The sequence below is a fragment of the Haliotis cracherodii genome, unplaced genomic scaffold, assembly GCF_022045235.1.
Source record: "Haliotis cracherodii isolate W230 unplaced genomic scaffold, xgHalCrac1.p SCAF_6, whole genome shotgun sequence".
In the NCBI taxonomy this organism is placed as follows: Eukaryota; Metazoa; Mollusca; class Gastropoda; order Lepetellida; family Haliotidae; genus Haliotis; species Haliotis cracherodii.
In genome coordinates, this window is record NW_027266319.1 from 69,509,939 (window position 1) to 69,521,760 (window position 11,822).

The window sequence follows — 11,822 nt, forward strand, 5'->3', positions numbered from 1 at the left end:
GATGTGAGGGGAAGACGTGAGGGGAAGATGTGAGTGAAAGACGTGAGGGGAAGACGTGAGTGGAAGACGTGAGTGAAAGACGTGAGTGGAAGACGTGAGTGGAAGACGTGAGTGAAAGACGTGAGTGAAAGATGTGAGGGGAAGACGTGAGGGGAAGATGTGAGTGAAAGACGTGAGGGGAAGACATGAGTGGAAGACGTGAGTGAAAGATGTGAGGGGAAGACGTGAGGGGAAGATGTGAGGGAAAGACGTGAGTGAAAGATGTTAGGGGAAGACGTGTGTGAAAGACGTGAGTGGAAGACGTGAGTGGATCACGAGTTTGGAACACGGGTGTGAAAGACGTGAGTGGAAGATTTGAGTGGAAGACGTGAGTGAAAGACGTGAGTGGAACACGAGTGTGGTAGACGTGAGGGGAAGACGTGAGTGGTAGACGTGAGGGGAAGATGTGAGTGAAAGACGTGAGTGAAAGATGTGAGTGAAAGACGTGAGGGGAAGATGTGAGTGGAAGACGTGAGTGAAAGACGTGAGGGGAAGATGTGAGTGGAAGACGTGAGTGAAAGACGTGAGGGGAAGATGTGAGTGGAAGATGTGAGTGGTAGATGTGAGGGGAAGACGTGAGGGGAAGACGTGAGGGGAAGACGTGAGTGGAACACGAGTATGAGATCACGAGTTTGGAACACGAGTGTGGGAGACGTGTGGGGAGACGTGAGTGGAACACGAGTGTGAGAGACGTGAGGGGAAGACGTGAGTTGAAGACGTAGGGGAGACGTGAGTGGGAGACGTGAGTTGAAGAGGTGAGGGGATACTTGAGTGGAAGACCTGGGGAGGGGGGGGGGGGGGCGTGAGGGGGAGACGTGTTGGGGAGATGTGTGGGGAAGACGTGAGTGGAATACGTGAGGAGGAGACGTGAGTTGAATACTTTAGAGGGGAGACGTGGGGGGAGACGTGAGTGGAATACCTGAGCCCCCTGGGGGCGTGAGGGGCAGACGTGTGGGGAAGACGTGAGGGGGAGACGTGTGAGGGAGACGTGTGGGGGAGGCGTGTGGGGGAAACGTGAGTGGAATACGTGGTGGGGAGACGTGAGTGGAATACGTGTTGGTGAGACGTGAGGGAGAGACGTGTGGGCGAAAACGTGAGGGGGAGACGTGTGGGGAAGACGTGTGGGGGAAACTTGAGTGGGAGACGTGTTGGGAAGACGTGAGTGGAATACGTGTTGGTGAGACGTGAGGGAGAGACGTGGGGGGAAACGTGAGTCGAATACGTGAGTGAAAAACGTGAGAAACGTCTCACTCTCTCTCTCTCTCTCTCTCTCTCTCTCTCTGTGTGTGTAGACGTGGCATTGTTTAAGTCGGTACCACACAGGTGCGTGCTCCCAATCTACTCAGGATATTCATCCACCGTTCATGCATTTCATGTTTAGTTCCACATGTGCTCAGCTTCACGTGTGGCACATAATGTCGTGTTCCGTGGACCAGAAGTCATTGGCTCCGTATATGCAGCACGTGCTCACCTGCACGTGCTCGCCCATCAGTGTGATGACGTCAGTGTTTCAGGATAATAGTTTGACCTTTCCGAATTTGTCATGCTTCACGTAAATACGTTTGTGGAAAGTTTTTTTTCCCGATATTAAACATAACACAGACATCACAGTGAGTAAACCGCCAATAAAATCTTTTAATCGTACTGCCAAACGATGTGTGTGACTTAAGGAAATACTGACCTGAATAGTTGTAGAACTTCCACCTGCAGAGTGTGCCAGACATAGCCAGGTGTGTATCAGCTATATCACTGTGACATGCACAGTTTGTGACATAGAACATATCGTCAGACAGTGGTGGTATCTGCAGGTTACACTGTATACAGGGTAATGTCAAACAGTGGTGATACCTGCAGGTTGCACTGTATACAGGGTGATGTCAGACAGTGGTGGTATCTGCAGGTTACACTTTATACAGGGTAATGTCAAACAGTGGTGATACCTGCAGGCTACACTGTATACAGGGTGATGTCAGACAGTGGTGGTATCTGCAGGTTACACTGTATACAGGGTGATGTCTGACAGTTGTGGTATCTGCAGGTTACACTGTATGCAGGGTAATGTCAAACAGTGGTGATACCTGCAGGTTGCACTGTATACAGGGTGATGTCAGACAGTGGTGGTATCGAGAAGTTAAACTGTATGCAGGGTGATGTCAGACAGTGGTGATATCTACAGGTTACACTGTATACAGGGTGACGTCAGACAGTGGTGGTATCTGCAGGTTGCACTGTATTCAGGGTGATGTCAGACAGTTGTGGTATCTGCAGGTTGCACTGTATGCAGGGTGATGTCTGACAGTTGTGGTGTCTGCAGGCTACACTGTATACAGTGTGATGTCAGACAGTTGTGGTATCTGCAGGTTGTACTGTATACAGGGACACGGTGATGTCAGACAGTGATACTATATTGAGGTTACACTGTACACAGGGACACGGTGTTGTCAGACAGTAGTGGTATATGCAGGTTGCACTGTACACAGGGACACGGTGATGTCAGACAGTTTGGCTATATGGAGGTTACACTGTACACAGGGACACGGTAATGTCAGACAGTAATGCTATATGGAGGTTACACTGTACACAGGAATACGGTGATGTCAGACAGTAATGCTATATGGAGGTTACACTGTACACAGGGACACGGTGCTGTCACACAGTGGGGATAGTTGCATGGATGTCCATCTGGACGGAAGACGTTGGTGTTGACTAACGAATGGCTATGCGCTTCTTGTTTGATAGCTTTGATCTCAGCGACATCTTAGTCCTGATGTGAGGGGAAGACGTGAGGGGAAGACGTGAGTGGACGACGTGTGTGGAAGACGTGAGTGGAAGACGTGAGTGGAAGACGTGTGGGGGAGACGTGATGCAGTGTTCTGTAAATAAACAGTCATAATGTAGTATGTCCTGGAGACCAGGGCGCCAAGGGATGTAACTCTGTGTTCCGAGAATATTTGCACAGATACATAACACAGATATTACATTATGCTGATGTGGACTACGTGCGCGGTTTGTCGGTGATTGTCGGAGCAGGATAATATAATGTTTCAGACGACGACAAGGGTCGACGCTTTTCGATTTTAACAAACACATACACAGTCTCGTTAAAAATTTAAAACAATGTTCTGCAAACACACACTAACATCATAAAGACCTTTCCTTGCATCAATACGAACATACAATAACATCATAAAGACCTTTCCTTGCATCGATACGAACATACAATAACATCATATAGACCTTTCCTTGCATCAATACGAACATACAATAACATCATGTAGACCTATTCTTGCATCGATTCGACAAACATACACTAACATCATGTAGACCTTTCCTTGCATCAATACGAACATACACTAACATCATGTAGACCTATCCTTTCATCAATACGAACATACACTAACATCATGTAGACCTATCCTTTCATCAATACGAACATACACTAACATCATGTAGACCTATCCTTTCATCAATACGAACATACACTAACATCATATAGACCTATCCTTTCATCAATACACACACACACTAACATCATGTAGACCTATCCTTTCATCGATACGAACATACACTTACATCATATAGACCTTTCCTTGCATCAATACGAACATACACTAACATCATGTAGACCTATCCTTGCATCGATACGAACACACATTAACATCATATAGACCTATCCTTTCATCGATACGAACACACACTAACATCATATAGACCTATCCTTTCATCGATACGAACACACATTAATATCATGTAGACCTATCCTTGCATCGATACGAACACACACTAACATCATATAGACCTATCCTTTCATCGATACGAACATACACTAACATCATATAGACCTATCCTTTCATCGATACGAACATACACTAACATCATATAGACCTATCCTTGCATCGATACGAACATACACTAACATCATGTAGACCTATCCTTGCATTGATACGAACATACACTAACATCATATAGACCTATCCTTGCATCAATACGAACACACACTAACATCATATAGACCTATCCTTGCATCGATACGAACACACACTAACATCATGTAGACATATCCTTGCATCGATACGAACACACATTAACATCATGTAAACCTATCCTTTCATCGATACGAACATACACTAACATCATATAGACCTATCCTTTCATCGATACGAACATACACTAACATCATATAGACCTATCCTTGCATCGATACGAACATACACTAACATCATGTAGACCTATCCTTGCATCAATATGAACATACACTAACATCATATAGACCTATCCTTGCATCGATATGAACATACACTAACATCATGTAGACCTATCCTTTCATCGATACGAACATACACTAACATCATATAGACCTATCCTTGCATCGATACGAACACACACTAACATCATATAGACCTATCCTTGCATCAATACTAACACACACTAACATCATATAGTCCTATCCTTGCATCGATATGAACATACACTAACATCATATAGACCTATCCTTGCATCGATATGAACATACACTAACATCATATAGACCTATCCTTGCATCGATATGAACATACACTAACATCATATAGACCTATCCTTGCATCAATACGAACACACATTAACATCATGTAGACATATCCTTGCATCGATACGAACATACACTAACATCATAAAGACCTATCCTTGCATCGATACGAACACACATTAACATCATGCTTGCATCACTATCTGGCCAACGCCCGGGTTCGATTCCCCAAATGGGTAGAATGTGTTAAGACCATTCCAGGTGTTCGTCAGCGTCATGTGACTAATGGCCGCACATGACTATAGGATCACACATTCCGTGACTTCCTGTGTCAGAGACAGATCACACATTCCGTGACATCCCGTCACAGACACATCACGCATTCCGTGACTTCCTGTGTCACGGACAGATCGCACATTCCGTGACTTCCTGTGTCACGGACAGATCACACATTCCGTGGCTTCCTGTGTCACAGACAGATCACACATACCGTGACTTCCTGTGTCACAGATAGATCACAGATTCCGTGACTTCCTGTCTCACAGATAGATCACACATTCCATGGCTTTAGCGTACACGTGACAGAAGAGTGCAATATGACGCTACCACCGGGCCGGGCCCCTCTGACCGCCGTGTCTCATGCATCAATCAATAAGACATACAATGTCTCACCCTATTCAAAGGTGTTAACTGACTATAAAAGACCAGTTTCCATCCTTGCCGAACTACGGCTGTGCCATATACAATACCCTAAACAACTCTCTTTCTAAAAAAACTTGACTCAATACAATATCAGGCTCTCAAACTAATTACACGCACCCAACATGGCACCTCCTACACCTCACTTCAGGCCCTTACAGGAGAAATGCCACTAAATCTACGCAGGGAACATCTAAGCCTTAATTTCTGGGCCGCGTCCCAAACAAACCCTCTCATCCAAAACCTAATTAACCAAAACATTAACCCAAGAAACCAAGCTCTAGCTCGCAAACACCCCTTACTCACCCCAATATCCCAAAGAATAACTAACTACCTCAATGAACACAAAAATCAAAATCTTAAACAAAACTGCAAAAAATCAAATATCTTCACCCATAAACTCAAAATACCCCAAATAGACACAACGCTAGCTAACCAAATAAATAAACAAACCGACCCAAACATAGCTAAAACCACCACACTTGCATACATACACGAAAATTGGCCAACTTGGTGTCACATATACACTGACGGATCTTCAGACCCGATCTCCAACCACACAGGCTTCGGAGTCCATACCACACAACCAGTTATATCCACACAATCTTACCGACTCCCTAACAACCAATCTATATTCACGGCCGAACTTATGGGCACGGCCTCAGCCCTGCATAACCAACAATCTAAAAACAACAAAAAAATCATAATTCTCACTGACTCACTTAGTGGACTACAAGCCCTCCAAAACAAAAATACCAAAAAACGACCTAAATTAATAAACCAAATACTTAAAAGCTAACAAAAGCAGGCAAACAAATAACCTTCTTGTGGATCCCCGCCCACGTAGAATTTACGGCAACGAAAGCGCCGATAAAGCAGCTAAATTATCTCTCAAAATACCAGAAATAAGCCTAAACCTACCCATCTCAAAATCAGAAATTAAAAGTGTAAACAAACAAAAAATAACCAAAAAATGGCATAATCAATATCAAAACTCAAATAGCCAAATCAAAAAAGTGCTCAGAAAACCACTAGCCAAACCTAAAATCCTACACTCCTCTAAAAAAATCGACAGATTAATTACAAAACTCCAAACAGGACACAATAACCTAAATATCCACCTAAAACAACTTAAAAGACACACCACAGGCAACTGCCCCCACTGCAAACAACCCGAAACCACAGAACACGCACTCATTCACTGCACCCACTACCAAACACACAGAACCACACTACAAACCACCCTCAATCTAAATAAGGTTCCTACTCTAGATGAAATACTAAACCCTCAAAATAAACTAGAAAACTTCAAGGCTCTAGGCGTATTCCTAATCAAAACAGACCTAATTAAGCGCATCTAAAAATTATTTACAAACACCCACCTCACCCGGCTCCCTTAGTTCCCTCCTCCACCCACCTCGGCATTTATTCCAAATTTAAAAATTTAAAAAAATCAATATAAGCAACCCCTAAAAGCCCCCTCTTGGGTTGCACACACCACTTTCACCCTTCACACTAAATGGTCCGGCCAGGCCCGTGTGCGAAATACGCTGTAGTCGGAAAGCGCACGTTAAATCTTCTATATCAGTCAGTCAGTCTTGCCGAACTAGGCTGTAATTTCTGGCTCGATCGTTGCACCGCCAGTGGCTATTACGAGTTATGTCCCCATCTATGTCCCTCCTATTGACCAATCGGTTTCAACCACTCGCATCACTTGCTTTTGCTTCAAACAAAATGGTGGCGTCCAGAAAGACAATCTGATCATCGATAATCAAGTTCTATATTGTAGTAAAAAGGGGCTTACCTCGCGAAATGCATTAAATCATTTGAGAACCTTGATTAAAAACATGAAAAGGTTAGGGAAATATCTGTCACCGTCAGTTGAGGAAATCACATACTTTGAATCTATGTTGTTCACGAACCGGGTGTCTAGTTTGTTAGGCAATTTCTATGCACAGTCCAGCAAAAATGTAATGCAAGTGTTGAATCTAGATTTTTACGGTAAGTTAACTCCTTTGCCATGGCAAGATGACTTAAACGTTCCTCAACAAGAAGTCAATGACGATGCAGAATTTTACCACTCGCCAGACTAACTCCCCACCAACAGGTTAGATGTATCAAAGATATCTGCTTTAATGGGTCCTCAATTAACTTTATAAAAGGAACACAATTCTTTGAAAATTCCTAAAAACAGGAACCGATAAAAGATTAAAATATGTTCCCACCTTAATCTTGCCTCGGCGTTTGCGTTACTTTTGAGGTTTAGTGAGTGTAGGGAGGATGATTAGCACTAACTCCAACCTGGGTAATCAGCGCGACCTCCACAGATGTGCTTGCCAGGCACTGCCAGGACTTTAATTAACTCAGGTGCTTCACATCACCAGACTGAAGAACGAGGTTGTAGTTGTTATTCAACTTGGACGTAAACCAAATAATAGCACGTTTAATAGCAAACAACGCACGTCCCGATGTGTGTAACTATGAACACTGCACGTCTCGATATGTATAACAGCGAACACCGCATGTATCTCCATGTGTAGCAGCGACCACCCCATGTCTCGATATGTGTAACACCGAACGTCTCATGTCTCGCTATGTGTATCAGCGAGCACCCCATGTCTCGACATGTGTAACAGCGAACACTGCATGTCTCTCTATGTGTAACAGCGAACACTCCATGTCTCTCTATGTATAACAGCGAACACTGCATGTCTCTCTATGTGTAACAGCGAACACCAATGTCTCGCAATGTGTAACAGCGATCACTGTACGTCCCGCTAATGTGTAACAGCGAAAACCGCATGTCTCGCTATGTGTAACAGCGAACACCCCACGTCTCGCTGTGTGTACTAGCGAACACTCCTGTCTCGCTGTGTGTAACAGCGAACACAGCACATCCCGATATGTGTAACAGCGAAAACCGCACGTGTCTATATGTGTATCAAATGAAATGAAAGGCTTATCATGAATTACAAAGCCTGTTGTATAGGTAGAAAAAAGGGTATTTTGGCCTGGATTTCATTTGAATTTCTTTTGAATAATAACTACAAAATGATATCAAAAATGTAAAACAGAATAAACTGAATAAATGTCAAATAAACCCAGAATAATGATGGCCGCGGAGGGAGGAGGTGGGGGGTGGGGAGTGGGGAGGTGTGTGTGGAGGGGGGTGGGGTGGAGAGGAGGGGTATATGAGGGGGGGTGTAAGTCATCCCGAGGACCGAGCCTCGTTTATTCATGGCGTCAGACATGCCCCAGCGGAGGTAATTCGGGCGACTGATTGATGTGCCTGGTCTATCCTATTCGGTCGCCATGATCTCTTTAAGCTATCCAGACCAGTTAATTTTGCCGATCACCGCGCTTTACTGTCCATTTTTCATTTCAAGGGTTAATTGTTTGGGAAAAACTTCCGCAGTACAAGCGGTACACGTTCGTTGCTTGTTTCAGCGAAATGAAACCTAATACCATAAACCATGAGTTAATCTTAACTGTCGAAGCAAATAGTTTGTTTGTTTGTGTGTTTAACGCCGCACCCTCCACACTGATGTCACCACATGATAACTATATATCCCACCCTCCACACAGCAGCATCACATGATAACTATATATGCCACATCACATCATCACATGAAAAATGTCATATGCATTAGTTTCGCACGACAGGAGTGCCCTGTAGTGACCACAGCGTGGTGACCACTTGTCAAGACAAGAATGCCCTACAGTGACCACATCCTGGTGACCACTTGTCAAGACAAGAGTGCCCTACAGTGACCACAGCGTGGTGACCACTTGTCAAGACAAGAATGCCCTGAAGTGACCACAGCGTGGTGACCACTTGTCAAGACAAGAATGCCCTGAAGTGACCACAGCGTGGTGACCACTTGTCAAGACAAGAATGCCCTGAAGTGACCACAGCGTGGTGACCACTTGTCAAGACAAGAATGCCCTGCAGTGACCACAGCGTGGTGACCACTTGTCAAGACAAGAGTGCCCTACAGTGACCACAGCGTGGTGACCACTTGTCAAGACAGAGAATGCCCTGAAGTGACCACAGCGTGGTGACCACTTGTCAAGACAAGAATGCCCTGAAGTGACCACAGCGTGGTGACCACTTGTCAAGACATGAGTGCCATCCAGTGACCCCTTGTCAAGATAAGAATGCCTTGCAGTGACCACAGCGTGGTGACCACTTGTCAAGGCTGGAGTGCCCTACTGTGACCACAGCGTGGCGACCACTTGTCAAGACTGGAGTGCCCTACTGTGACCACAGCGTGGCGACCACTTGTCAAGACTGGAGTGCCCTACTGTGACCACAGCGTGGCGACCACTTGTCAAGGCTGGAGTGCCCTACTGTGACCACAGCGTGGCGACCACTTGTCAAGACTGGAGTGCCCTGCAATAGAAAAACACTGAAGCGCTCTCCCTTCAACCGTCCTGCCCCCGTATTTAACCATCACGTGTCAAGACTGTAATTCCCTCCCGGTAACCCAATCCCCTGTCATCAGATGGGGTGTATCGTGTTCTCGATATTTCATTGACTGGTTCTCCCCGAGATAGTTGTCGCTAATGACACATAAACGAGTCATTAAAGAGAGATTTTAACTGGGAATCGTCTCACACGTAGGTCAACCCCCGGGTCTATGAAAGCCATACCTTCTGATCTGGTCAGGATTGTCAAGATCAACAAAACAGAAGGCTTATTTGCTTTATGTAGGTCACACGTTCCCATTCATGGCCACAAAAACATTGTTTCTTTAAACAACCTAATACAGTGCCCCATGAAACGGTGTACAGACACTGAATTTATCCGAACACATGAACGTGAACTTTGCCGAGTTGTGTGATAGGGAGCGATTGACACTAGCGGTGCGGTGACCGCGTACGTTCCATTGGGGGCAGTTGGAGCCGTGAGTTGGCGTTAGACGTTCATTGCCGTGTGGTGTTGTGTGTTGACGGTGGCAACGTTTCGGCTTCTGGATTATTTCACTCGTAAGAAGCTTCAAATCAGCGTATCGTTCGACTAACGGAATTAACCGATCGTTTCACCTGCTGATGGCGGAATCTGCCGAGCCTCCGCAGCATCCGTTCCGATCTGATAAAGGGTATGTGAATCTAGCGTCTGTTGTATTGAATCCCTGTGAGAAACATACTTGTAATAACCGTTAACCTATGTCTGTTACTTGATGCATGGCTAGCGTTATGGACACGTGTGTATGGGTGTCTGTTTTAGTCATATTGAAATTGATTTCATGTGTAAGAATGTTTGAAGACTTCTTTCACATTTGAACCCTAGACTCCTGCGCTGTGGTTTACTACAGGTTGGACAGAGCTGTCGCACAAGTCAGTGAACCCTACATGATTGAACACACCAACGGTGTTACATTTGGCCACAACACCGAGGGCTCTTTGAGCCAATCTAGACCCATCTCACATGTTCTTAACAAACACAGCTCTCGTTGATCCATGGACCTACATACTGATATTGTGCGCACAACTCAATGTCTAGATCATCACATGTAAATCTAGGAAATGTTTTCGGATTGATGCAGTTTTACGATGCATAAAGTAATCTTTGTTTTTCCGACATCCTTGCTGGTGGCAATGTCCGTGCCACGCGGGAAGACAAGCTAAGTGTTTGAACTTGGTTTTATTGGGGTTATTAAACCAATCAAATAGTGAAATTTTGATGTCGATGTCACTCAGCACTGTAATACAGAGAATCTCATCCGAGTGTCTTTTGATATCAAATAGATAAAAGTAGAACAATTCCGAGGCTTGTCTTTGGATATCAAATATATCAACACTCGTTGATAAAAGTGGAGCAACTCCGAGGCTTGTCTTTGGATATCAAATATATCACCACTCGTTGATAAAAGTGGAACAGCCCCGAGGCTTGTCTTCTGATATCAAATATATCAACCAGTGTTGATATATTTAATTTATCATCCAACATCATTTTTCCAACTTTTTCAGTTTGTAGACAGCAATAAGCAGTGTCCTAAGTGTAAACAATACTGCTAACAGCTTCAGAGTCATTAGTGATGTCATTTGATTGTGACGTCAAAATGGTCTGCAAATGATCGTGATAAAATTTCATAGCAGCGATACATGGTAGAGGCGGCGTGGTAGAGGTGAAGTGGTAGAGGTTCTCGGTTGAGGTGTCGTTTTCGCCCCCTTTTCGCCAAATGCGATGCCGTTTTCGCCAGGGAAATCGGTGACGTTTTGCTGAGGTGCCGTTTTAGCCTGCACCCGTTGAGGTGACGTGGTGGAAGTGACGTGGTAGAGGTGACGCGGGGTGACTTCATAGAGGTTCCAGGTAGGGGTGACGTGACAAAATAAACCAGAATGGCCGTTAAAAGATGATTATAAAAATACCAATCAAACCACGAACAATATGAGAGACCAAAAACCCTATTTTTTATTCATTTTACGAACACTTTACTTTACAGTATAACATTCCTTTAAGCATATCCACGTAGAGGTGACGTGGTAGGAGTGACGTGGTAGGAGTGACGTGGTGGAAGTGACGTGGAGGTCGACACAGTGCGGCTTAGACAACTTTACCAGATTCCTAACC